Consider the following 25,567-nt stretch of genomic DNA (forward strand, 5'->3'; position numbering starts at 1 on the left):
GGACCAGGAGGTTCCTCTCATGCGGCAGCTGCCATGCCCTGTGCCTCATTCCCTGATGACCATGGCAGCCATGTCCCTGCTGCTGCTGCAGGAATTTGCTTTCAGCCTTCTCATCTCCTTGCCCTGATGCCTTCAGCACCTCTTCATCAGCAGCTTGCTCTCTGTGCTATTTTCTTCTTCCCTTGATGTGGAAAGTATGGGGACGTATGGTGTTTGGATGTTGGAAAGGGCTAATCAGGTCTGTCAATCGGGCACTTTTTAAAATCAATTGGCAAGGAATTAAGCGACAAGTCATTATAATCAAGCTCAGCATTAAATAGCAAGTGGAATGTAATGAACCTGTAAAAGAGCATTCAACCCACTAACTTACTCAAGGGAAAAAGTCATCTGCATGGTTTTCAATTTATCTGGCAAATGCTGATTAGCTGATGCTATGAGACAAATTATCTGCTGTATGGACAAATGTGTATCGCCACTGCCAGCCTGACTTTTGTGACTTCTCTGGGGAGCACTGAACCTATGTGCTTTCCCTCTTCCCATTATTCTTTGCTAGTGCTGGTTTTACATTTGATGATTATTCTTTGGGAACCATAACAAACAACATATAAACTGAAATCACCAGATCTGTTTCTCCCTAACAAGCAATGACAGAGTTTCATTTAGGTTTTTTACACCTAGCTAGAGCTGCTAGGACAATCTCCAAAGAGTGCTGTACTGGGAAAATTATGATGTCATTGTAAATGTCTTGCTTATTTCCCCAAAATAAATGAACATCATCATGAAACTCCAGGAGGAAAACTTGGCTGTGCTGGAGTTATGGAGCTATTAAAGCAGCTGAGACTAAGGTTTGCATTTAAGTCAGGGGTTATTTGGAGGTCGCCATCATACACTTTTATTTGGAGTCCTAAATATGGGTTTAAGTGCCTCAAATAATTTTGTCCATAATGAGGTTGGTTTGGCTTCTCTTCTCTGAAATACTGCAGAACAAATGTGTTACTGAATCACTGCAAATTTTTTAAAACTCTAAAGTTACAAAAAGAATAATTTCTTTCATAATTCTTCAGGTGTCTATTTTATAGTGTGCTTTAAATGAAAGTTATAACACAAAACCACAAAGATTAGCAGTGTGATGAAACTAGCTGTCTCTTCTTTCAAAGAACTAGCTATCTGTCATTTCTTCCTTAAGATGATTTACCCTTCTAGGTTCAGCAATTGTGTGTTCTTTGAAGCACAATGGGAGAAGGTCTGTATCAAAAGGAAGATGATTTCCAAAACGCTCTTCAAAATTGTTGTTATAATGGCCTACTGTTGCAATTTTCAGGTTCTACGACTAAGAGTACGATGAGCTTACATGCACTGTTTACAGCAGACCTAGTCAAACAAATGCAAACATGTAGCAGGAGTGTAGGATTTGCAATAACGCACAGGATCATGGCTGTAGGAGCCGCGCACATTGCTTTTGGCAGCGTCACCCACGGTTCAAAACCAAGGCCTAGCTGAGGAGCTGCACAATGATGTGTACCAGGGAAACATTTCCAGCCTGCGTCTTTTGTAGGAAGTGAATGAACTGATTTCCTACTGACTGAGTGGATATCAGAAATTATCTCATACCTTAAAAACGAGATCACTCTATGTATCATGTAGTTCTATCACACTGTAAAAATAAACTTGCTTTTTCAAATTTTCATCAGATGCACTGTAATTTCATGAAGTATCATCTGCTGTCTTTTAATAGCTTGAGAAGTTGTGTTGTGTCACTCGTATTTTTTAAAATCTGAAGTATCTGCTGTTCCTTGTTTGTGACCTTTCCAGATAAGTATATCAATCTTCAGCTTTCCGTATCTATGTTAGGTTTACCGTTACCCTAACTATAAAGACCTGTTCTAGGGAAATCCTGTTTATTTTTATTGAAAAGGTTGTGTCTGTGTTTGTTCTGTGGATTTTATTTCTCATATTCAATATTTTCCTGATGCATTCTTTGGGACTCATTTAGCTTTCCTCACGGTAAAAAGAGTTATTTGCATTTATGTTGATATTCACTGTTTCCTTTTCTTAACTCAAAACCTTAGCACCCCCTTTTCATTTCTGCCTACTCCGTGCCATTTGTTCTGATGAAGGACCATGGCTACTGGCAGTGTACCATCTGCAGAAGGGTGGTGATCATGCATTTCTTTTGCCAGCAAGGAACATTATTCTTCATGGTGCTTTTGTTTTCTTCCTCACTTTTTGGTCTGACTCGTTTTTTCACAACTTCCATCTGGTTTCTTTGTAATCTGAAGAGCCATTGAAGATGTACTGTATTTCAAATGATGGTATCATTGATCAAGGCTCTTTCTTTCTTGTTCCATGGCTGGACCAAAACTTCACATTAAATTTTTACCAGTCAAGTAATGTTAGTTCTGAAGACAGGATCACTTTGTGAATATGTGTGATTTCAACCATTTTCTTTCCTCTGGTCACTAATCAGCAGGCAAAATCTCAGTGCTTTATTCTGCTTTTTGTTCTTCATGCTAATATGCTGAAAACCAAAGATAATTTTCTTTTTGACAGTGTATACAACTACAATACCTGTTTCAGCTCTGAGGTGTTGTAAGCTACAGACTTTCTTTTCCAAGAATGAACCACAACTTCTTTCAACTGTTCCTGAGTTGGCAGTGCAGAAGGAAGAGAATGATTTCAGTGAATGCAGGGCTTTTGACTTCTTGGTCTTTGGTCCTGCTCTTTGTGCTGGGTTTTCCAGCCACTTAGGTGGACGTTACATGCTGATTAGGTAAATGTTGGATGCTTTGTCTGTCCCTATATGAGGAAAAGCCAGAAAACTTCAATCTGGGGTCATAAATCTGGAAACATTCACAAGCATCAAATTCACCTTAAAAAAAAACCCCCAAACATAAAAAGGGGAAAAAAAGAGCTTACATGATGATAGATTATGTTTGTACACCTCTCTCAGTGTTTTATTCAGCATTATTAGCATGTAGACTTTGATTGCAACCCTTCTTATTATTTCACTTGGTTGGAATCCAGTTTGCAGTGAGTCAGCTGCTGCCTGCCAAGGTTAACAATTCATAGGATAGAGAAAGGGACTTACAGACTCTGCTTCTCGCATGGTTTTTGCACTTTCTTTTTAAAAAGTGTATTGTTCTTGTTGTTCATCTTTCTGCTCCTAAACCATAATTCACACAATTTCCAGCTAGTCTGCTTTTCCTTTTCCCCATTGTTTCATGCAGCCGTGATTTTTACTTTTAATAAAAATACCTCTGAAAGGTTTAGTTTAGATTTGTTGTAGAAGTGGGTGCACAAATATAGGAAAATAAGTATAAAAGTATAAAAGAGGTGTTGTGTGATTATTGTTCTCTTTTTTTCTCCATTTATATATTAAATACCAAAATGACTATTTCAAGAGCAATTCAGAATGGCTTCAAGTGTCATATTTGTCACTGAAAGACTTTAGTGAAAAGCTTCCCCTCTAACCTCATGGCACCTCCTCTCCTTTGAAAAAACCCAACCCAAAAAACTCAGTACTTGCAGACTTAGGGTTGTCTCCTGTTTTCGTAAATCCCAGAAAGCTAATTTCAAGCCTTTAGTTTGCAGCAAGGAGTGAAGGTACATACCTGGGAGACCTCACACCCGCCTCCAGGGATAGGGCACTAGGTAACGGACAGTGTCCAAGTCTGATAGCTTATGTCCCTTGTAAAAAAAATGGTCATGTAGTTGGAGAAAACTAATAGTTGTTACTGTGATAAAACCCATCACATCATTGTTCCTGACTTGTGTGCATGTGTGCAAAGGAAAGAGGTATGTGTGTTACCTGAGATATCTCTTATGCAGGAGTTACCCCTGCTCTGGCACTAGAGTCCTACTGCCGTTAAATGCAGGTATGTAGGAGGTGAGTGCTGTCTGCTGTGCATGAGTCGTGCTGAAAGCATCATGTGCAGAGGTGTGAAGGACTGGAGGGAAGATGGGGGTTATACCATAGTCTTCCTGTGTGCTCTATGGTGTTAAGGCAGAGGAGGCTACACCTCTCAGAGATGTGGGGATATCACTGAGCACAGCAGAGTTAGCTGACGGGGGATGCACTGTGATTTCTCGGGAGCGGCTGAATCTTATCAGGAAGGGACAAAATAGCACCAGCTGAATTGGATGGCACAAACCTCACCAACGTAAAACTAAGATTATCATCTTTACTGCTCTTTGGTCAGAGAAGTGCGTGGTTAGAAGAGAACTGAAGGTGGCCCTTAGTCTATTCTTCCACGCGGAGGACCAGCCTGCTCTGGTCTCCTCACGCTTGGTAATGAGGCTTGCATAATTTCCCTGCACATGCATTGTTTCCTGAGCTACGTTGTGAGAAAAATGTACCTGTTGCTGCAATCACATTTTCTTTGCTTCAAATTGATACAGTTATTTTGTTCTGCTCCTTCTGGCATAGAGAGCCTTAGCATCAAATAGTTGTGTATGGTATTTTTTTTTTAGCTGGTTTACAATCCCATATTACCTTCTGGTTCCTCTGCTGTCTCAGCAATTATTCCCCATTTCATGATTGTATAGTTCTTTCCCCTTAGCTGCTTATTGCAGTTACCATGAAGTGTTTTATTACAGAGGTGACTATTTGATAACTACAGCAGTGAAAATGGTAGACCTGGAGTTCAAGTGCATCTGCTGTTATGTAAAGGGTGCCATGTGGTTCCTAAATTTTAGTAATCCCTACTATACCCTTTGTTATAATAAGATGGGAATTGTGGTTGTGCTGTGAAATGTTGGAAGGTTTAGTAGCTAATGGGTATGGTGAGAGAAATTGCAGACATGGTCTTTTTTTCCAATATTTTGACAGCTTTATTACTTTGTGGTTACCATAGATTACTTTTTTCTTGTCATTCTCAAAAATGGATCCTCTTACTTTGTGTCTCTGTGGCACCCAATGTTACCTACTATGTAGAAATTTGGATACTGTTTTCAGCTCCTCTGCCATGTCACTTAGCTAGGGAGTGGAAACTTGGGTAGTCCTCAGCTCAGGGAGGATATGTTCTGACTGAGGGTTTGATATCAGTAAATCACTTCACCTGGTGGACACCTTGAAACAACCAAAACTGAAGTACACAGAGTAGTCTATTAGCTCTAGAGCTCTTCATTTGGTGGAAGGTGCTTTGAAAACAAGCACACAAATGTCAGCCTTTGAAGGAGCTTGTTAATCATTTGTCCCAGCCTGTCATTCTCACAGGCTTGGCTATGAGTGGGCCATGGTCTTACCAGTTCTATGGTTAGTTGCACTGTTGCATCTTTTTTCTTGACCTATTGAATTGAGCTACTATAACAAGAAGTCTTATTCAGAACAAGCTAAGCTACTCCCTCATTTGTTTTTTTTGGTTTTTTTTGGTTTTTTTTTTTTTTCTGCTGCTAGGTTGCAGGAAGCATCTTTCTAAAGCACTGCAGGCTTCCTTCGTTATATGGTGTGGGCTATACATTGAAATAAGCCCTTGGTCCGCATGGAGCCTCAGGTCCTTCTGACTTCCCTGGCAGTCTCTGACGAGGTTCCCCAACCCTGCTGTCCCTACTCCCTTGGCCCAGCTCCAAGGCAATCCCTCTTCCACACCACACACTTTATATCTCAGTTTTATATTTCCTAGGTTTTGATGTCTTCCAGTGTTGACCTTGCATTGCTTCCATACTCCACATGTGGAAGACAGGCAGAAGGGGTGTTTGACCGTAAGGACACATGAAGGCTGGAGGGGTTTGTGGAGCTGATGTGGCACTTATCTGATGGTGGAAAATGGAGTTGGTGAACTTCTTCATGTCCTTGTTTCTCCCTCACTTACCTCCACACCAACAATGAATGCTTAGGTAAATGTTAGTGGTTTTCTTTTTCTCCCAGGGGTTATGTGTTTTGGGAACCTTCAGTATAAACAACTCAGATTTTGAGTCTTATTTTATTGTTTAGTGTTGCAAATCCTGCTCTAAGGCAGTCTAAGTAAGTATGTGGTCTATGACCATTAGAGTCTGTAACCAGTTATCAGGCAAAGCTATAAGACACCTGGCAGACCTCTGTAATATAAAGAAGAAAATTTCTTTTTTCGTCTTCCAAAAGTGTGCCAGTCCCACAAAATATCTAGGATGTGCTTGCAGCCACTGATTGTTCCCCATGGGGAATGGAGAAAGATGTTTTCTTTTACACAGATGAGCTGCTCTATAGCACTAAATACTCAATACCGTAAATGACGAGAGCAGTGGAAGATTTCTGATAGTCATTATATTATTACTTACATCCAAGTATGTAAATAATCTACATATATTAATGTACATACAGTATGTACCTGAATCTGCATATAGTAATGTACATCCAGTTCCTTCAGGGAACTCTTCAAGGGGTCTTCCAGAAGTTGGGAGTGTGCAAAACAGCGTGGGCTGAGAGCACTCAGCATGCTCTCAGTGAATATAATTCTAGTGGATCCTCAGGAGAGTTTTTCTTAAGAAAGATGCTTCTGCGAAAAGTGAATAAAAAATTGTCCATATAGGATGGCTTAAGGATGTTTTGTATTGGTATAGTGGCAAGAAACAAGTATAAGGAGCATATATTTGGAAAAAACTTGCTCCATAGTAGTACAGCATATTGGCTATAAAAATAACTTTCAGTATGTGTCTACTATGTGTCCACATTAGAAAGATTCATACAGTGTACCTTATCATAGTTAAAACCTTTTTCACCTTTTTGGTCATATTAAGTAACTCATGTAACCATCTGAATAAATCAGCCACTGAACTCCTTTTACATATAATAGATGGCATTTCTTGCCAGCAGAGTAATGCAATTTAACAGTCATGTTTCATATTATACATCTCTGCAAGCTGGAAATCTGGATGATAAATGGTGTGATAAACATTGAGGGGGCACCAAATTCCAAGGAGATTACTATTGCCTCCGTTATATAAAGCTGAATGAAAAAAACTATTCTACATTAACTTTTAAATTGACAGTGAAGGAAATAGTAAAATGTGGTTGGATGGCAATCAGACTTTCTCTTTAATTATTTCGCCACGTCCTTTGTCACAGCTGCTCTGATTATATTTCCTTTACAGAAACCCTTGTAAAATCATAGCTGGGCGTAGGATGCCCTGTTCACACTGAACGTTTGTTTCAGAAAAGTTGGTCAGTGGCTTCTTTTCCAGACGTGCGCTCACACTGACCTACACCCCTTAAAACAATGTGGTCATTAATTTTCCCCACTTTCCAAAGGTGATGGCTTCGAGGTTCACAGTTGCAGTTGCCTTTTTTCTTCTGGCAGCTGATCTGTAGTTTTTATATCAGTCTGACTTGTTCAGTTTCTAGCCTGGAATAATTTTTTATATTTTTTTTATAAGGAGTAAATACTTATTCATGAGAACCAGGGTCCAGCAGTGAGGTATTGTTACTTTAAGCGATGCTGACTTTTCCTGGAGGGTTTCAACACCAGGATGCTCATTGGCTACCAGACTAATTTCTTTACACTGCAAATGATGCCCAGGGGTGAAATAACACAAATACTGAGGCAAATTTTCCAACATGTGTTCTTTAAAATTCCCCCCTGAGCTGGAAGAGTGACCTTTGGTGAACAAATGTTCTTTCACCTTCAGTGTTCAAAACTATTAATGTTTTAGTATGCTTACATGATTAATTCACAGGCTTTCTTTTCAACACAGTAATTTCTGGACTCTGCCTTTCTTGTGGCCTCAGATTTGAGGCAATTTGTTCTCTAAGTCTGTCAATGGTTTATTCAGTACAACTATGTTTGATTATATCTTTAATAGTAACTGAGTAAGAGTTGCACTTCATTACCTCGGCTTTAGCCTTTCAGAAGAGGAGCCTTTAGCCACGTTACTCCATAACGCTGATCTTTGCAGCTAAGATAAAATGGCTTGCTGAAGATTTTGCAGGCTGGGAAGATCCATTAGTAAACATATTGAATTTCCCAGCAGTGTTGCTTGCTTATGGTTTTGCGTGGTGATGAGTCCTTTCTGTTATGAAGTTTTCTTTTACCTTACAAGTATTTAAAAACCTGGTAGTAGGAAAGCTGCAGATATATATATATATTTTTTTTAAAGCAAAGAAATATTAAAGATGATAGGCATCCCCGAGTCTGAGCTGTAGGGTCAAATGAATTGCCTGATGCTCTTTAGGTCCTGTAGAAGCCCTGATTCCTGCTCTCATTTACCAGCATGTGTACAATTTAAAGTCTGCCTTAAGTGAAGTGACAACTACTTTCCAGTGGTGAACCCCATTTCTCTTTGTTAATGCCCCATCATTTACTGCCCAGTAACTACTACAGCTGGAAGACAGGGCATTTCTGCCTCCTGTTATTTCTGAGTGACTCTAGACTCTCTGATAAAAGGTTTCCACTTGCTCAGATTTCATTACAGCCTTTGCTCAGGAGTCGTGGGATCCCTCTTTGAAGATCCTGAAGCACAGCTCCAAAAAATCACAGTCTTGGCGAAGATATTTTCCTGGCTGACGTTTATGTTGCTAATAATTCACTCCTATTCTTTGACCAAGATGGTTCTCTCTCTAAGGTTTTTTTCTTGAACAATTCTGAATAATTCTTCCTCTTTTTTTTTTTTTTCCCCCCTTCTGTCCTCAGCAGGGTATAAGGTCTTTTTTCACTCAGTGTGTATTATTGAGGAATCCTGCTCAGTTAGACTTTGACTTTACAGGGCCTTGTGTATTTCCCCCTAGCCCTCTTCTGTGTTTTGCAGGACACTTGGAGACTTTGGTAAATGTTATGTGATTCTTCTCTTATAAATCTAACGTATCAATTTCCCCCAACCCAAAATCAGTGTTGATGGTAGTGACTTGCTGTAATGCAGTGTCAGACGGCATTTAAGGTGTTGGTCTGCAGAAAATTCTAAAAAAAACCCAACAAAACTCTATGCTGGAACAAACCTTTAAAATGTCTCATGGATGGAACATTTCCTTCCACGTATTTTTGAAAACAAAATTGATGCTGGATCTCCAGTCAGCACAAGGATCACCAGCCCTGGCCCCAGGCAGCCAGGCGCTGCTTTGTGCAAACAGGAGATTAGGCTGCAAATCTCCCGAGTCTCAGTGTCTTTGTGAGCAGAGAGGTCCTGAATGCTGTGGTTTGTGCCTCTTGGGTCCTGGCTCTACAGCTGCCTGCAAGGTGGGCTGCTGGGCAAGCAGGCAAATGGGCAAGGAACCAGGCAGCTGGCTTCGTTCTAAGTATTTGACGAAATCAAAGTGTACCGTGGAAGCGTGTTGATTTCATGGAGTCAGCATTTTTCTAAAGGAAAAAATTTAGGTTGGAAAATATCTATCCAACTCCAATTGTAATGTTTGTCTCCAGACCACGGCTTTTGACTTTCCCTGTGGGCAACTATGGAAGCTTCATCATTGACAATGAGGATATTATTAAAATAAGAAGAGATAAAATCTTTGTGTATGTATTGTACTCTACCTACCAACTCCTGTCCTTCATAGAGTATGATGAATAAACCTTATCCATTCAAGTTGCTTAGAATTTGCTGTAATGAACAATTTATTGCAGTCTGTATGAGAGTAAAATACATTCTTTCTTTCATTTAAGCATTTTTAATTATTCAGCGGTTATGCTAATCCTGATGGCTACGTCTTGCTCAACTCCCTCAGCAACATTACCTCTTCACTCAGCATCCCCGTTCCAGAGAGGACAATTTAAGCAAGGAACAAAGCATCTTGTGGATCCGTCAGGCTATTTTGAGATTTGGGATGCATATGGTGCAAGTGAGGAGAGGGAAACACAAATTCTCTTGACAGCTGTATTCACTCGTCCGGCTTCCTCCCCATGCAGATGGTTCACAAATGTTGCAGCAGGATTAGGACAGGGTAAAGCCTGACCTGTTCGTTAGTCTGCATTGAAGAGCAGGGTGGGGTACCGTCTACTCCTGCAATAAAGCAGCGGTAGATTTGCGAAACTTCATTGACATATGGAAACCAAGATTTTCTGTTGGGACTAGTTCAGCTTAGATGAATCCCACTGCATGAAAAGTTTTTGGGGAGAGAAAATTTAAAATTGATGAGACATTCTGTTTTGAGACTTAAACCTGGCTTTCTAGGTCAATGTGTTTGTTTAAAAACATAACATGGGGGGAAAACACGTTTGAAGTTAAAAGGGTGGTGAACAACACATATGTTTCTACTTAGCTGGGAAATGTATTTTTTTCAGCTTTTTTTGAATGTGAAATTCTACCTTTCCTCCCTGAATAAAGCAGATAAAAACAACGAAAATGCTAATGTTTTAAGATGAGAAGAAGTTTTCTTTCTGTGTCTGGTCAGCTATACATTATTATGTCTTCTTCTAATGAAGTGCATCAGGAAAGGCCATGTGATTTAGGATTATAGCTCCCTGATAAAACAGCTTTTGGAGTAGGGCAACTTTAGCATAAATCCTGAACAAGAAGTGGTACTTAAACACGCATTTCAGAGCAACCCCTTCTCTGAGCAGATGTTCTCTTTGTGCATTTGCTAATGAAATTAAAAACACACACACAAAAAAGATAAAATAAGCAGAAATGATAAGTAAGAATAAACAGCAGTGAGTGACCTTTTTTTTACCTCCTAGCAAGTAATAACTATTTTCTGGTCATTGGTTTTGTTTGTTTTTGTTTAGGAGTCACACAGCCTATGTTTGAGGTAATGCAGGTGGGCTCCAGAAAGCAAAAGGCACCCAAGTTTGAAGGGAGGGAGGAATTTCTTTTTCTTCTTGGCTGGCAGTCCTTCACCTGGCTTGAAGGTAAGCTGCAGATGCCTCTCCTCTTTGCACCTGCACCTTGAGCTCGGCTGCTGGGAGGACCAGGATCCGGAGAGAATGGTGAAGTTGGGTCACTTGTGACCGTCCTTCACCATTTGTGGCTGTTAGGTTGCAAAGATGGTGATTGACTCTCAGATGTCTGGGGGAAATAATCGTTAGGGGGGAAGGAAAAAGCAGCTTGCAAAAACACAATCCACAAATGATTTCAGATGAGTTCCGTGCAGTTCCCGTGCTCAGAAGTTTAGCTAAATAATTTAAAAAAGTAACTTCTACTTGCTATAACCCCCTGTTTGAATAAACCCATGGGCCATCTAGACCCACTTTTTTCTGAAAAGCAACCAGTTCTACACATAACTGAACAAGTGCAGAATTTATGCAAGGATGATGCTGGAACCTAACAGCGTTATATGGAATATATACTTCAATAAATTCAGTCCTTGTTTTTCATTAACTGTATCCTCTCTGTGATGACTCATTGCATACAACAGGTACACATGAACGTGTGTGATCCTTGCTCCTCAGTTAGTATAAAAGTGCGTTGATTAAGCTCAGGAACGTTGCTGGGCTCTGAGAATAAGTGCAATGGAAAGGTCCCGAAGCAGACTGTTCCTTGGGGCTCTGTGTGACAATGGCCCCTGGGACGAGCCATCTTATGAGCGCTGCCTCCTAGAGCAGTTTGGGGGCATCTTGGCTGGGACGAAGGCATGCCAGGTACCCTGGTTTTATGCTTTGACAGTGCTTATGATGAAGTTCAAAAATATTCCTGAGCACTGTTTTATTTGTAGGCATAGTTCTAGAGATTTTTCAGTCTCCCCTTGCAAATGGAGGAAGGATCACTATAACACTAGGGTTTTACCCTGCTGAACCTTCTTTGCTTTACTTCAAATCTATTGCTTCTTGTCATGTTTATCAGAAAACAGAGAAAATCTGATTGTTTTCCTCTTCCCATTTGCCTTCTTTATATTTGAAGACTATTAACGTGCCTCCCATGAGTCTCCTCTAGACTGAACAAGTTCATTTTTTTTCATTTTTTCCTTGCAGGTCATATTTTCTAGACCTCTACTTATTTTCATTGCTTCCTGCTTTTCCTGAACAGACATATAACAAAAAAAGCATGTTCTGCCCAGGATAGCTTAGCTAAGTGTTGAGGACAATATTGATAAGAATAATTAATGTAATGTATGATTATCTTTCCCTTTCCATGCAAGAAGTGAGTGGTAGAACTGTTATTGGTAACATTATCTAAACCTTGACTTGACTAGGCAGGATATTCTCCTGATATTTCATCTCTCCCCTCTTAATGGAGCTGCAGTAGGGATGCTTCTGAGCTGCGTAACTTGTACAGTTCACATTATAGACACAATGGGACTCAAAGTCTGAGGCTTATTTTTACCCTAGCTTTTAATGTTGATGGTATATAAGAAATTAACTTCATATAGAAGTATTTTATGTACTTAATGTTTTTGATTGTTTTAGGTATAGTTTCAGGTTTCCTGTCACTGGAACAAGATGGTTTGCATGGAGAATCCTCTTGAGTTGTCATCTTAGCAAGAGTTAAGAAAGTTACACAAAGGCCATGCCCTTTTGGACCGAGTCTAGTTCTTAAAGGATGTTGTTTGGATTACAACTCCGTGTACTGTCTGTTGTGCAGTTGGTTAGTGCAAGCTCTGTTAGTCCTTACCTCACGTGGCAAGTTGCTGAGCCAAAGTATTGTAAGGTCTAAGTGTCCATCACGGGGTATATTTCCTAAAATGCTATGGTGTATGCTGCTTTCTTCAAATTTGCTAGTGTGAAGTGCCAAGCGTCGGAGCTGAGATTGAGATGAGCTCAGGACTAAGGATGAAGCAGTGACCTTGCTCTCCTCTCATCCCACCATTACCGCTTAGTGAAGAAGGGCTCCTGGCATTGCTTAGACTGCCCTCCCCTCAATGTATTGGGAATACCTGCAGTTCAGGGTGATGGATGTTACAGCAGCCGGGAATGTACAAAAGTCTTCACTCTTCTTGCTGTGTGTCTTCTGCTGCCTATGGGGAAGGAGCAGCACAGATGAAATGATCAATCTGTTATCTCCTTAGCATCCCACAATTCACCCTCTTCAATTGTGTTGGCTGTGCAGGTAATGCATCTAAATCCTTTCATATAGCAACACCAGGGCGGCACTCTGAAATCATTTTACGACTTAACTAAGTAACGAGGAATAAAATTTACTCTGTAAAAGACTTAATCTAATTAATGTGTAGGGGCAAGTGCACACTTAAGCAGTTCACTAAACCAAATAAACCTCAAGTAACTCAACTGTATGCAGAAGAGAATGCTTTAAGCAGATTTCTGAGAAGTTATATTTGGGATTTGCCTATAGGGCAAAAATATATTCAGTGTTTCCCTATAGGGCTCTTATACAGTTGGCTTTACGTCTGTGTGTAGAAAATGTGTAATTGTGATAGTTGTTCACCTTCTTCCCAGCAGTGTAGTTGCTTAATTTCATGGAGGTTAATCTAAAAATAGAAGCATGTGTAAAAAAAGCAGTAATTAAAAAAATTACTTCTAGAAGTGTCTAAGCTTATTGTAAAAGACACATATAACCTTGGCTTCTAGCCTGGAATTGAGGCCTTGATTCATCAGTTCTTCCTCATGCTTTGCTTTGGACATATAAATCCACCATAAGGTCAGTGCAAAAGTGATGACTGACAAGTATTTCGAAGCCCCTCTGTGTTGTAACGGGGTTTGTCATTCTCTCATCAGAAGCAGTGATCTGGCCCAACATCGTGCCTTTTGTGGTTCCGCGTATTTCTGAGTACAGCAGAGCTGTTTCATTGTTCAGGCGATGTAAGTGGCAAGGGACGAGGGGCTGGAGTGGCTGAGCACGCATCGTCAGGCTGGTCCAATGGACCTCCTGCTTCAATTGTTCTAGTCCACTGACGTCTGCTTGCCTTTTCTTGGTTATACACAGAGACCAAAGCTAGTGTTAAGCCACTAAGAGCAGTTTAATCACAGGGACACAGAACTCGGTGCAAAACTTGTCTAAGAAAGTGGCTGGGACTGGGTGTGGGGAGCCTTGGCATGGGCTCGTTGCATCTTCCCAATGGCAGAAATTTCTCTTCTACCATGCTCTTCGTCTGTTGTTCTTCATGATTTTGATACTGCTAATGCTGCTCTGGCTGCATTTCCCCAAGGCAGCTTGATTGCTTTAGTACAGTATTCCTTGGAATTAGCAACGCTCCTAGCTGTCTAATCCTGTTCAGAAAACTCTTTGAAAAGCATGTGCAAAATAAAGTAAATACTTTTGCTGTTTTTACAAAACTTACTTATTCTAAGTTTTTCTTTCTACTTTATTGCTTAATTCTTTATTAATCTTTGTTTCAATGTTCATAGATGAGAGGCAGACTGGGTTGCTAGATTTGCTCTAAGCTGTCTTAAAAAAATCTTTGAGTGAATGTGTCCCACAGGGTGTGATAAAATAAAATTCAGTACACTTCAGGCCAATATAAACTCTGCAAAATTGAAACCTTTCGTATTGCTGGAATCATCACCGGAGAAGCTTTCCAAAAGTGCCAGGAAATAGTTTTATGTATGTCTGATTAACCCTGTTCGAGCAGGAAAAGCATTAGCAGCTGATTAGATAAAATGCTGGTCTACACTTGTGGCTTACCTATTTTTTTATTTTTTTTTTTAAACCAGTTTTATAGCAGTATTACAACGCATTGAAGTTCGTTCCTGACCGAATCACAGGACCCAAGCTTTTTAGATCCAGCTGCTCTGTGAATAAGTACAATTCTTGCTATGTTTGCAATTACCCCTCATTTGCAGCCATGGCTTTTGTTTGCCTCCAGAGCATCTCTGCGCCTGAGCTAGCGAGAGGGGTGTGCAGGAACGGAATATTGGCTTCTGCCGGGGAAGTGAGCTGCTGTGAAGTTTCAGTCTGGGTCCAGATCGGTGCTTTTCCAATACGTGGTGTGACAATTCGGGGATACTCACTTGGGCTTGCATTCCGGTTCCTATGTTCATTACTAAATATATCTACAAAACATAAACCATGATTGCATTCGTCTGTAGTGAAAGTGATGTATGTAGTCATGAAATCAAGAGCCCTGGACTTTTCCCACCCCCCTCCCCCCCAATATCTCAAGTGCTGTGGAATCAATTGTAATTCAAAGAAATGAGAACACATTTTACTCATTATGTTTAAAATAATGATTCATATTCTTTCCTGTGGTTATGTTAGTGAAGTAGACTATTGTTACACCAAAGATGAATTTGGCCTATTCTTCACACAGCTGCCAAAATTTTCATTTTTTTGGCCTCTCCTTTTATCAGAGGAGTTGGATTTTTTCTTTTTTGAAGAGTTAACCTTCTGGCACGCACTGCGGCTCCTTAGAGTCAGTCATTGTTACAGCTTAAATTACCCAGGAGAAAAAAATGAAATCGAAACGACAAAAAATGGGATCATAACTGAACACTATTGATGATTTCCCCCCAAAAAGACAGACTCTATAGTCTCTGGACTGTACGTTCTCATGTTTTAGGAGTGGCACTGCCTCTCCTGCATTAATTTTAACACCCACTCTGGACTTTTTTTGCTGCAGTTCAGAAGTCTCAGATTATTTCTTGCTGGACAAGCTGTAACTTAAGATGGGTTGTGGGTTTTGATTTTTATTTTTTTAAATGCTAGAAAAATGTTATTCTGTTGTGGCTGAAGGACAGACTAATTAAAATTATTGTTCCAACTCTTTCATAGGGAAATAGGATCTTAAGTACCTTCTTTGAGTGGAGATGGGAATAGATATCAGAAGCTAATGTTACTGTATTTTGATTTTTCTTTTTGAGTACTCCTTCTTTGGAAGCATTTTGACTAGTGAGCGGAGGGATCCTGCTTTCTTTGTGGCTGAGAGAGCGGGAGTGGAGGTTTTAATTTGGCAATTATATCCCTTTCCTAAGGGCCTCTTGCTGAGTTTTGAAGTTTTCTCTCACTTGGTAATTTAGTGACTGCACTGACATCACTATTGGTTTATAAGACTAAAGCACAAGACACCAATGAGAAGAACGAGCTATTTTAGCTTGAAAATTGTGATTTTTCTCTCCTCCCATGCAATTGGTGTTGCAGTATTTGGTTCTGATTAAAATGTAGCCTGAGGTTTGATATCTGCAGGTAGCAATACTCTGTATCTGGCATACTACAGAATCTACTGAACATACAAGTTGATAGGTTTAGTATAGCAAGCTTTGAAACCATTTTTTTTTTTTAAATGAGAAAATTCTTCACCATGAGGGAGTATCAACAAAATGCTGTAGCAGTTGCTGCCTGAAAGAACTACACGCTCGCTATCGGATTGTTGGTTTGTGAATGTCTATAATGACAACATGGAAAAGTAAGTGAGATCCAAGGGAGGGAAGCAAAGAAATTTAGTGTCTCTGTAACAATGCTCCATCCACATCCTTCTTATCCTGTAAATAACAATTAAACTGTTATTCTCCAGGGCATTACAAGTCTGACTGCACTTTTTTCCCCCTCTTTTTGGCTTGGCAATTTATGAATATACTGAAAATGTTTACTGAAAAGGTCCCTTCTGTTGCTGGCAGTTGGTTGCCAACTCTTGTTTTTACTGCTCTTGCCAAATGGTCCCTCCGCTTTACAGAACATCACCTGGGCTTCTCTGAGCTAAAGGGACGGAAAATGCTAGGAAATTTGGAAAAGGAATTTTTGTGCTGTTGTTAAGGGTAACAAAACATTGACTAAGACTACTGCAAACAAATTGTTTGTAAAATGTGCAAGGAAAAAAGTATGAAATCTCAACACGTTTATGAGCTGACATTACTGAAGGATTATGTTAAGATTGTACTTGGTGCAAAAACGGTGTGAGATGAGGCACAATTGAACCAACCGTAGCATGTCCCTACCTATTATGAAAAAGACGCTGTGCCTTTACTAGTAAATAAGGTTGGCCAAGGCCTGTTCTCTGGCTCTGAGGACAATTTGCATAGTTCAATGTGTGTCCACGTGGTGGACATCTGTGCTGCAGCAGTAGCCAAAGGCTAGTTTGCTGGGGGAGAGGTAAATTTTGCCACTGTTGCTGCTTTTTCTATCAAATCTTGGGATTCTGTGTTCTAGTATAATACTGCTGGGACGTCATCATCCTCAGGTCAGGAAGGATACCTAAGTGGATGCGTCCTAAAACATAGGTAGGTGGGTAGTGACCATGTAGTCCTGCCTTTCTTCCAAGCCCATACTTGTGTACTTGTTTTCTTTCCTCTCTCTGCTTTTGCCTTCTGCTGGAAGGAGTTTTCCTTAATCATCCCAGATTGTACCGTTGATGAGGTTTCCTGAGCAGAAGACTCTAGGAGCAGCATTTTGAGGAGCACAACAGCCACATAATTTTGCCAGCTCTTGAAATGGCTGATGGATGAGTTATGCCTGTTGTTTTCAAGAAGTGTGCTTGAAAAAAAGACAGGACTATCATCAGATACTTTATTTTCTTTTTACCGCTCTTTCCCAAGAAGAGCACTGATGGAGATTTTAGCCTTCAGCTGCAAAAAACTTTTTCACTCTTTCCCAGAGTGAGCAGTTAATAAAAGGACATCAAACACACTCAGTTATCTCTGCAATGAAGAGGAGCAAGAAGTGAGTGAATCATTAAGTTGAAAGCCGTAATAGTGCTTTACGTCTCACCTGCTGTAGCTGAGTTCCTTCATTTGAATAAGATACTAAAGACTTTCTCTTTAAAGATGATTACTGCAAAGGTAGGGAATCTAAGTCTCTGCACTTCACTCCCCGAATGGCATTTCAGGTACAAAGCCAAAGGGTTATTTGACCTTTCTGGGGATACTAATTTCCATCAGATTTCACACCCAGGCTCCCAGGATGAAGGAGTACTGTCTCTGCCTGCGGTACTGAGTACACCGGGAACCGTGGATGTAGGAAAGCTTTCATGAGGAAGTCTAGCTCGACTACTAGAAGCAGTCTTGCCATGGTGGCATCAAGCTCAGTACAATACACATTTTGCGAAATATTTTTATTAACTCCATTATTCTAGCTTCCCTCACCTCCCCAAACGACTCTCTCTCAGCTTTTCGTTTTGTAGTGATTCCTGTTCACAGTTCCAACACGTACCCAATCCAAGCTGTTGCACACTATAATCTGCTAAATTTCCTGGCAAAGCTTGGCACTGTTCTTACATTTTACTTTTTTTTTTTTTTTTCCCTTGTATTGACAGCATCAATTCTGTCTCCAAACCATAGAAGGAAACTGCAAATTGTGACGGTCAAATTTTGCTTTGGATGGGAACACACTGTTCCCGTTGAAGTCTATTGAAGTCAAGGTAAAAGTCTGATGACAGGATTTCCTTCCTAAGCAGAAAGAGGTCACATAGCAAACACACTTGATACGACCCCGTGGAAGAAATTTGATGTCATATAGACCATAGCCGGAGGGCACAAAATCTTACTTTGTCTGTTGTATGAAGCATGACAGCATTTAATTGTGTTTCCATTGCTAAGTCCCCGATATTAAAAGGAGTTAACACAAAAACCCCTAAATCAGTAGATGTTATATATAGAGCTCCACATTTCTCTCAGCACAGCTAGAAGCCCTGAAGTTAGCACAACTTACTTAAATGGTGACAATTTTGTGATTTTTCAGCATTTATGTGTTACTAGATTTACTAGACCAACTGTACCTCTCACTTTAAAGTGCTGTAAATCTGTAGTAATTGCGCTGAGTTTGGAAGACCGCCAGAGGCATTTACAAGTCAAATAGAGGACTTGGCCCCGATTAGCTGTTCACTGCTGTGCAATCTTCATTATGCACAAGACATTGAAAGCAATGTCTTGTCAGTTTTGAAGCAGGTTGAAAACAGGAATAATTTTCCTGGAGACAAAAGAAACAGCGCAGGCTGTAGTACCAGTTTTATTAAGCCTGTCACTGAAAATTTAAGGAGACCACGTTGGAGTCATTGTAAGCAGGGCTGGGCACCTGGGCAGGTGTGGGAAGGGCTTTAATGAAGGCGTGGGTATTTCTGACAACATTTTGGAGATGACAAAAAGTAAATTTATAGGTGCAGATGATGTGGGGAAAAACTGGGGGTAAAGTACACCCCAGGATCAAAGATGAGTGAAAATTTCTTGACCTGGATTCAATTTTCGTTAACTTGTGAAGAACAGTGATCTATTAAAAAGACAAAGCATGAAGAGAGATACTAACAAAGCAGGAATATTTATTATTAAAATGCTGTTATTCAAGAGTTGAGGAACGATCAGGATGTGGACAGGATCTGGAGCAGTGGGTTGGCGCACGGGTTGAGGGTAAGCACAGCGAAAAGAAAATACGTTTAGGCTGATGCTCCGCATGCTGAATTGTAGAAGGCTGTAAACTACTGAGGTAACTCCACTTCACTGTAGAACTAAAGAACCTTTTAAAATTATTTTCATTTCTTAATTATGTTTTCTGTATACTGCCAAGTTGAGGTTCTTATGTGTTTTTGGGGCTGCTAATCAGTATTTTTACTCTGCATGGAAAGTGAATTGAGGAGAGATCATTCTTAATGAATCCTTTCATCTGTAGGAATACTTAAAACCAAATAACATTACCAAGGCTACTTGAGATAGACCTGTGCATTTAAAAGCAAGTTGTGTTTACCTGCATTACTCTGACACGCGTGGTCACAGGCATTGCAGTCCGGGTGTCTTTCTTCAGTAATACTGAGAAGACCCCATGAATTTGACGGCATGTGGTCCATACCTATCCTCACAGGCCTCTTTTTCTCCAAAAGTTTCAGACTGAATTGTTCACAGGCTTTCTTTCTCCGCTGCTTCTATCCACATTTTTCTTGTAATGAGCTAGCACCACAAACATCTGACTGAGCGCAATCTCTTCCTTCCCTGACAGTGTTGTATAAGCCTTTGCAAGCCACTTTCACCTTATATTTTCCCTATGCTATAACAAGTAGTATAATTGTTTATCTTTTTATAGCTAGTCTTTTATGATTTGCAATCCTTCTATTAATGAGCAACTAGGATGCAAAAATACCTTTAGAAAGTGCACGGAGCACAAGAAAGAATGCATGTATTCTTTGCTGATGAACAACCTTTCCTTTCCACTATTCAATGAGCTTTCTGCCCTTGCAGTGGTATGTCTAATAGCTCTTTTAATAAGGCCTCCACTCCTGGTAACCCAAATCATTCACAGCACTGTGCATTTGCTAAGTTTGCATTGCATTTAGGGTTCACTTTGTAGTGTTTCAGACACTGTTTCTCTGTACGAAAGCGAAAGCTTTTTCATGTTTCTGTTAGTGGTTCTTTCTTCTTTGCTAGGAAGTGTGTTTATTTAAGACTAAGTTATTGCTTTTGGAAATGGAGGTTAGTGAAGAGCACTGGATTTGCTATCTAGGCTTACACTCAAATGTTCTTGTGACTCAGTTTCTTGTCTCTGGCCCCCGTTTAGATAAGCAATTCCAATATGCCAAAACTCATGCCCTTAAAGCCACAGGTGAAGTTGAGTGTATGTTGCGTAAAGTACTTTCTTAAAAAGGGAACTTGGAAAATGATGGATAGCATATGCTTCAGAGGAAGGTTAACAGCTCCCTATTCCCACAAAAAGGTTAAAGCCCTCCCCCCACCTCAAACAAACCGACAAGTAATTTTTTAATAACTTGTGCAAAAGAAAAATTCCCTCTTTGCTGCAAACAGTAAATGGGCAGTTTATCCCTAGTGCCTCAGACTTTAATCACTTTATTATTAAACAGAAAATATCCTGTCTTAGGTAAGTTTTATTGCCCATCCCTTTTGAATATTTTTACTTGCAGGGATATCGTGTTGATGAATTTCACAGTATGCTGTTTAAATGTATATCTTATGATCAATCTGAAACCACATCTGCATTTTTTTTTAATTGCATTGGATAATGCCTGGCTGTTTTCTTTATTATAAGTTTTACATAGATTGTTACTGTTCAGATGCCCCCAGATTGCTGGCTGTTTGTGATGATATGTGCAGTGTCCAAAATTTAAAGTTGTGACTAATATTTGTCACCTGCACTTCAGAACATAAATCCCTTCACTTCTCAGAATGCTCTGGCACCTTGCAGTCCAAAATCAACAGGTTACTTGGCTCTTCAATGCATAATTTGAAAGCGAGTGCTGTAAGTTTGTTAAAACCTGGGGAGCTGCAGTGAGTCACTGGAATAAATAGTTCCTGGAATTTGTTAAATAGTCATTAAAAGTTAATTGATATGAACATTAATATTTTCTTTGAGTTATTCAATATGAAGATTTGAATTCATGACATTCTCAGCCTAGAAGTAAACACAACAATGAATGCTATTTATTCTTCCAATAATGTAAAAACCTTCGGTAAGGTATGTGTAGGGACCAGAGGCTTTGACTTGAAATAGATGCTAAAAAAGAAAAATTATTTACTTGCTTTTGCTTTACCCTGAGCCATCCCACATGTCTGTTGAGTACAACGACAGCAGGATCAGGTGCATTCTCTTTTAAACAAACCTCCAGCATTGCTGAAGTGCCATGTGGGCAGTGCTTTTTCTCCTCTAATGAAAGGAAAGGTAGAATTTGCTGTGGAAGCAAAATGTTACATAACTTTAACTCACAAGAACATGGGAAAACATTTGAAAATCTTCAGGAACTTAGTGTGACATTTTCAAAACAGTTTTCATCTTTTTCAGAGGTGCCAAGAGGCTTTCTTCTGCTTTTTTTTTTTTTTTTTGAAAGGAAACCGCTTATTGTTTATTTTTAAAATGGGCATCTTTATTGACCAGCATTATCACAGAATCACAGAATCACGTAATTTCAGAGTTGGAAGGGATGTCTAGAGATCATCTAGTCCAACTCCCCTGCTAAAGCAGGATTGCCCAGAGCACATTACTCAGGACTGCATCCAGACGGGTCTTGAAAGTCTCCAGAGAAGGGGACTCCACAACCTCCCTGGGCAGCCTGTTCCAGTTATATTATATATATTAAAACTGTTCCAGTTTTATTATATATAAAAGCAGAAATGAAGAGAACACAGAAATGGTTGAACATCCTGGAAAACAAAACACTTCATAGCTAGTCAAATTAAAATTATCAAGCTGACTTTAAAGTGAAATTTTGCTCTTGCACATGAAAGAAACCGAATCGCATGTCCACCTCTACATGTAAGCCGAGGCTTTTAATTGCTTGCACTTTTATTTCTTTTGAAGAGAGCCTGATGATGACAAAGCCCAATGAACTCAGGAAGTCACAACTGGGCTTTTAGTCGATATGATTGATTCAAACCACCACAATAATGGGTGGTGATGAAAACTTTTATGCAGCAAATAACACATCTTGCCAGATTATGAATAAAAGCGACTGTGGTAGGTAACCACAGAGTAATTCCATCCTAATGGAGTAAATGGATTCAGAAATGAAAAAAAAGACAATGAAAAAAACCTGATTACAAGACAACTTATATTTTCATTTGGTTTCATTTTAGTGAGACCAATTTACTTCTGATATGACCTTTTCAGTGATGAATGCCACTTCCTACACTTTCCTTTCCATGTCACAGTGTCCATCTGCATTATGTTAGAAAGAACACCATATAGTTTTGGCAGTGTGCTTAGAAAAAATTTCAACTAAAAGTGGAGAATTCAACAACACATCATAAACAAAGATAATCCTTTTCCCAGCACATGTTCTCTCTCCAGTATAAAAGTGACATTTTTCTTTACCTTTGTTTTTATGGATGGGAAAAGAAAATTTTGAATTAATATGGGATGTGCTACTTCAATAAAGCCATTTTTACTTCAAAAAGATAGTATTTATGTTTCAGACAAGATTGTGATGATGAATTCATTCGTGTCTACACAGCACTTTAAGATCCTTGGGAAAGGGAATGATAGAAATACAGAAAATACCAAAGAATATGTGTTTTTTATGCCAAGGTGAAAAAGGACTGCAGATGTGACTTAAAAAAAAGAGCGTTTTTGTTTAATAGAGTGGTATTTACTGACATTGAATCAATTATTCTAATTACTTCACAAGTCAGCCTCTGGAATAGGATGGTAGGATAGAATATCCCAAGGTTCAGTTTTCATTATCAAAGCATATATCAATTACAGTTTAGGAAACTTCTTGGGCTCAGATATTTATCTCTAAAGTAGATAATCTTGGCCAGGATACTTTAAAGTTTTTACTGGCCTTCCAATGTGGGAAAAAGAAATGGAGACAGAAATTAAAAGAAACAGACCTTAGGGAAGTGGAGATGCAGGATCTGACAGGCTGTCAGTGCGTCACGGGCCAAAGAATATGGTCAGCTGAAACCCCTTCCTGAAAATCTGAGGATCATGAAAGTCTGGATGGTTTTCATTTTCATATCCTCCTATCTTGTCTCAATGCTATCAGTTTTGCAAAAGAAATGTTGGACCATTTCTGGAGAAACTATTCTGAGGATAAACCTGACCTGACTAGGCACCATGGGTTGGTCGTCTGGGACAGAGCAATGTTCGTGGGAGGTGACCTGCTCTGTTTACAGAGATCCAGGTGAGGTGTGTCATATGTCCCGTTTCATCATTGAAAGGTTTTTAGGCTCATTCAAAAAGTCAGCAGGAGGCTGGTGGGTTTCTGGACCTCACTCATATCTGGAGGCAGGTTCTCATGAAGGGTGTCAGCATCACCTTACTCTGCATACTCTCCTTTGGGTTGGAATGTGACCATAAAAATAGGTTTCCCTTTGTGACTGTGTGTGAGACCTAGTGCACTTTTGAGTGCTGTATTCTTGAATGAGGTCAAGAAAACCGGAGCAGGACGGGACTCATCCTGCTCAGCTGAACAGGGTTTTAAAATAAGCTCCTCCTGGAATCCAATGTCATCATTTTGGAGGAGGCATCTACAGTCGATCACTATGCTATGTTCTTCATCCTTTCCTCCGAGGCAGACTGGAATCAGTACTTGATTATTAGGCATTATTAGGATTATTTTTTGTTATATTGTTAGAGACTTGCAAATACGTTTTCCTTTTTTTTTTATATTTGAAAGGCCAGTGTCCATGACAGCATGAAGGAGACCCCTGCTACAAGGCAGTGTAGGTGAGAGCTAGTTTAAAACTCAGCAAAAGGTGACAGAACATCCCATTTTACTGCAAACTTCAGAAAAGAATTTTGTTTACTGTTTTGAGGGGAAGAAAAAAATACGTTGCCCGAGGCTAGAAAGTAATATGATAATAGAAATGGTGTACTACGGTAATAGTTCTTCAAATGTACTCTAAAAAAAAGGAAGCTGGTAATGTTTTGTGTGTAGCAAAACAAATTATATTAATGTTTGTTAAGATTTCTTTCCTCCTGCCTGCAACTAGAACAGTCTTAAGAAAGCCTGAGAACATTTATTTATTATTTAATAAACTTCCCTGCTTCCTCTTTTCTACTGGTTTAATACAATTATATAATTCTGTTCCAGGACCTTTACTCCTGATTTATACTGGTCTAAGCACGAAATAATGAAGTCAAGATCTTGGTGGAAGATATGAAATGTGAATTGCTGCCAGTTTTCTGCTGAGACAAGCCTGAGAGGTCTGGAGGTTATCAAAGAAAAGGCTTGACCGCATAGAAGACAAGGTTGGACAAGTCGGGCTTGACCTGAACCTTACCTGGAACTTGCTGACCTGACAGACCTGCTGGCAGCAGTTTGGGAAAGGTCTGTGGGAAGGTCGGCACTTAGTCAGGGCAGAGGCAATGGCTCCTGAACTGCTGCCTCTCAAGTAGGTGAAGGGGAGGCCGCTCTGCCTCTCCATCTGCTTGTGCAACGCTTCTTTCGTCCTCCTGCTGATAACCCAGTAGTCAGAGGAAGGCTCACTGCCTTGCTTGCTTGCATGCAGCTGTGCCCTTTTGGGGAAAAACATAAAGAAATATAAATCTTTAGAACTTAGGAGTAACAGGGTTTTACGCTACTTCAACTAGAATCTTCTTTTTTTTTTTTTTTTTTAATAATAAAGTTAAGCCTTTTAAGTCTATTCCCTCTTTCGGATGGACAAGACTTGCTGTCCAACTCACCTGTGAGAAGCTGCTTTCTGCAGATTGACAGGTTTTATAGAGAGAGTTAGCACGTGCAGCAAGAAAAGTGTAAAAGTCAAGGACTCTTTCTGCCAGATGCCTGCAGCCTCGTCAGCCCTGCGTTTACCTGGAAATGCTTTTCTCTTCGTACATCGTTCCAGGTGATCATTTAAAAATGTCTGACTGCTATCTTCTACTCTAATTTTGTACTGAGACTATATTAAAATGATTTACTTCATTGAAAAGTTATCTCTCGATCATAATTATCTAATCGATGCTGATCTTGAAAGTGAGTGGAAAATGGTAACTTATCTTAAAATACATAAAGCATCTGTTACAAGTTTTGCCACCAGTATGTTCATCTGCAGATTGAATTTGTTGTCTCTTTCTGAAGGTTCAGAAGAAGAAGTGCTTTGTTATCCTCCGGCAGACTTACCTGTTTTAAAATTCAAAGCTAATACATTTTTACAGTTTGTGCATCAGTAACAAGAATGACGTGTCTGTGCTTTGCAGTGCAACCCTTTTGACATCTTGCAATCCCAACTCTGAAATGATGTATCTGTTATGAAGATGAAAAGCAGAAGTGTGCTACAAGGAGTGAGAATGATCTGCTGACCTGGAACCAGTCAAATTTGTAGAGGCATTTAGACTGAGAACTTCATAAGGCAGGACCACTACTTAACAAAGTGTAAATTAAAACTTGGGAGAGATCAATTTATTAAGTGTGTAGAGCATCTGTGATTCCTACTTTAAAAAGCACTTTAACAGTCATAAAAATGAGGCA

Source organism: Larus michahellis, chromosome Z (assembly GCF_964199755.1).
Source record: "Larus michahellis chromosome Z, bLarMic1.1, whole genome shotgun sequence".
In the NCBI taxonomy this organism is placed as follows: Eukaryota; Metazoa; Chordata; class Aves; order Charadriiformes; family Laridae; genus Larus; species Larus michahellis.